Source organism: Limulus polyphemus, unplaced genomic scaffold, assembly GCF_000517525.1.
Source record: "Limulus polyphemus unplaced genomic scaffold, Limulus_polyphemus-2.1.2 Scaffold3251, whole genome shotgun sequence".
NCBI lineage: Eukaryota > Metazoa > Arthropoda > Merostomata > Xiphosura > Limulidae > Limulus > Limulus polyphemus.
The window spans coordinates 84,977-88,363 of NW_013668861.1; the positions used below are offsets into that span (position 1 = coordinate 84,977).

Consider the following 3,387-nt stretch of genomic DNA (forward strand, 5'->3'; position numbering starts at 1 on the left):
TATAGTCGTTTACTCCCCACTAATAAAATAAAATACTTTCATTGTTTGAATAATATATAACCATTATTCATTATTATTCAGTGGACTAGCTGGTAATGTATTTGTGAATTTGCGAATGGAGTAGGAATCTAATCTAATCTTTGACTCGCTACTCCTTTTGCAGTAGACTAGTTTCGCCGAATTCACGGCTCATCAATACTACTTGAAAGAGCGAAACAGAAAAAAGAACAAAAAACAGAAACCTACAACTTATTTGCATAACACGACAATACATGACCTAATATGTACAGTTCGTTCTTTTCGTCACTGAGATTTCAGCTTTTAGTGAAGAAAATAAAAATTACAAGTTAGTCCGCTGAATAATGATGAATAGTAAATTGTGACGGTATAGCAATATGGTACTCAAACATCTAAAGTATTTTAGGTTATTATTGGTGGGCAAAGGACTATAAAGGACTATCTGTAGTTTTCTTACAGCACTTCCTTAGATAGTAACATTCCATAATTCCATACGATTATTACCCATAATTATCATCTGTAGTTTTCTTACAGCACTTCCTTAGATAGTAACATTCCATAATTCCATACGTTTATTACCCATAATTATCATCTGTAGTTTTCTTACAGCACTTCCTTAGATAGTAACATTCCATAATTCCATACGTTTATTACCCATAATTATCATCTGTAGTTTTCTTACAGCACTTCCTTGGATAATAACATTCCATAAGCCCGTGCCATAATTACTTATACTTGTTCCTTATAGGTCCAAACTTTTACTACCTGCAAAATGCTCCTCATATAATTTGTCACAGCACTTACTTGTATACCATTAGCTGACTTTCACCTTCTACTGTTATTCCCCTTAAGATTCTTCACAGAGTCGCTCGGCCCTGGAATGTAATATTCTATAGACGCACCCGTTTACTGTCTACATGTTTACTGTTTTTTTATTCTTTCGCCAAACATAATACAATGCTGTTTTAAAGTTAAGCGATTCTGTATTTGTTCTATTATTTTCTATACAACGTTTAATAAGAATCAATGTGCTGTATATATATATATATATATATATATTACTGGTAATTCCATTTTAATGTTACCGACGTAGATGTTGCTTTGGCTCATGCAAGAGTAAAATAAAATTACAGCGCGTGTACTTTTATCTCGTGAAAACCTTACTGTTTTCGCATAGTTATTGTGAAAGTATTTCGAGCAGGCCAGTACTGAGTAATGAAAATTCCATTTCAATTATTGCACGTGCTTGTCCTTTCTGTGGGTGCTAAGCAACACGTCTTTATCAACGCGGATTTCTAATTTATCCAATGATTCCCTGCTCACTGTATATCCTTCCCTGCTCTTTTTCCCAGGTCTACCAGCGGCGATTTTTACGGAACTTGGCTTAGTTAGAGCTTACGTGTAATACATGCGCAACTCAGCTCCCACTGCACACTCTCCCGGGCAACTTGCTCGTCTGTTGCTTGCTTGGTATAAAATGGTCTGCTGACTTCTGTTTACTAGAGAAATCTACAGCATTCGTCATAAACATCAGAATAACAGTTGAGTATGCCAGCTGATAGAAGCTTGCCATTTTGATCTTTTGGTCAGGTATGTAAAATTAATGTTTTATTTTGCTACAGAACATGCTTCTAAAAAAAAAAAACGTTCACGTGCTAAATATTTTCTTGTAATACACTTTCTGCTTAGTGCCTTCTGAAATTACTTGCATTCTCAACCATAAGAATTTATGAGTGAAAGTCAAGAATCATATATAACAATATGTCAAACACACTATATCTGCAGTATCCAGTGCCGACGAGGCCTTTCGCCTAACACCAGGGCTCATCAGGCCGGCTGTGACATGATAGACATGAACAACAACTGTTATGGTGTGAACTAGACTAAGCTGGTGAAGTGTAAATAATTTTAAACAATTTTATATGAATTATTTACAACTCAGAATTGGGATAAGGATTAATAACACAATATTATTGATTTAGTATAATATCAGTTATTTATTATTGATATTAACGTAACTTTATATAAAATAATCACACGTACACACTCACATATATATAAATAAAACCAAATCATGAAAAACAGTGCAGCAGAACAATGCGATTAGTGTAACTGGAACTGTTACTCAAAGTTACCGGGTAAATGTTATGTAAGTTGGTAAACTGATAACTGGAACTGTTACTCAAAGTTACCGGGTAAATGTTATGTAAGTTGGTAAACTGATAACTGGAACTGTTACTCAAAGTTACCGGGTAAATGTTATGTAAGTTGGTAAACTGATAACTGGAACTGTTACTCAAAGTTACCGGGTAAGTGTTATGTAAGTTGGTAAACTGATAACTGGAACTACGTTTATGAAATGAATCCCGTATTTTACATTCTATGTTCTGTTTTCCTGTTACCTCGCTTCTTTAACGCTGCTTGAATGAATCCTGTATTCTACACTCTATCTCCTATTTTCCTACTATCTCTCTTCTTTAACACTGCTTAAATGAATCCCATATTTTACATCCTATGTCCTATTTTCCTATTACCTCGCTTCTTTAACACTGCTTAAATGAATCCCGTATTTTACATCCTATGTCCTATTTTCCTATTACCTCGCTTCTTTAACACTGCTTGACCCACGTTTCTTTTGTAATAATAATTTTACTCTATTTGTAGATGTTTTTATTTTCTTGTGTTCTATGAACTCACTATAGTTTGTTTTATTTGTAGTACGTATCAAAGAAATCGGCTTACTTTTTATTATGCTAAATGAAGTTTATGTAATGTGTTTTTATATTTATGAGCCATATTTTAATTTAGAGAAATTATACCTTTTTGTTCTACTGTAATTCAATGTACACTTTTCTTGTACTGTATTAATCCCGTTTTATTATTTGTGTGTTATTTTAACTGATTATTTACCATATACATCTTCTTCCGATATAGTTACATAATGTACCCTATTTTATTAAATATTAAGTGTTATTAAAACGGATCAGTTACTGTAGTCTTCTCCGTCTGATACAGGTATTCAATGTTCCCTGTTTTCCTATTGATGTGCTACTTTAACTGATTACTAACTATATTCTTCTCCGTCTGATACAGGTATTCAGTGTTCCCTGTTTTCCTATTGATGTGCTACTTTAACTGATTATTAACTATATTCTTCTCCGTCTGATACAGGTATTCAATGTTTCCTGTTTTCCTATTGATGTGCTACTTTAACTGATTACTAACTATATTCTTCTGCGTCTGATACAGGTATTCAGTGTTCCTTGTATTTCCTATTTATGTGCTACCTTAACTGATTACTAACTATATTCTTCTCCGTCTGATACAGGTATTCAGTGTTCCTTGATTTCCTATTTATGTGCTACCTTA

The 3,387-nt window shown here is 33.4% G+C and overlaps 1 protein-coding gene across 1 annotated transcript in view; it reads left to right on the forward strand.

The window, feature by feature from the left end:
• Positions 1 to 1,371: 1,371 nt before the first annotated feature.
• Positions 1,372 to 3,387, forward strand: part of LOC106468993 (GTP-binding protein Rhes-like) — a 9,830-nt gene continuing 7,814 nt past the window's right edge. Inside the window, exon 1 of the mRNA XM_022397386.1 lies at positions 1,372 to 1,608. The gene's annotated coding sequence lies outside the window, so the exon portion shown is untranslated. The remainder of the gene's footprint in view (positions 1,609 to 3,387) is intronic.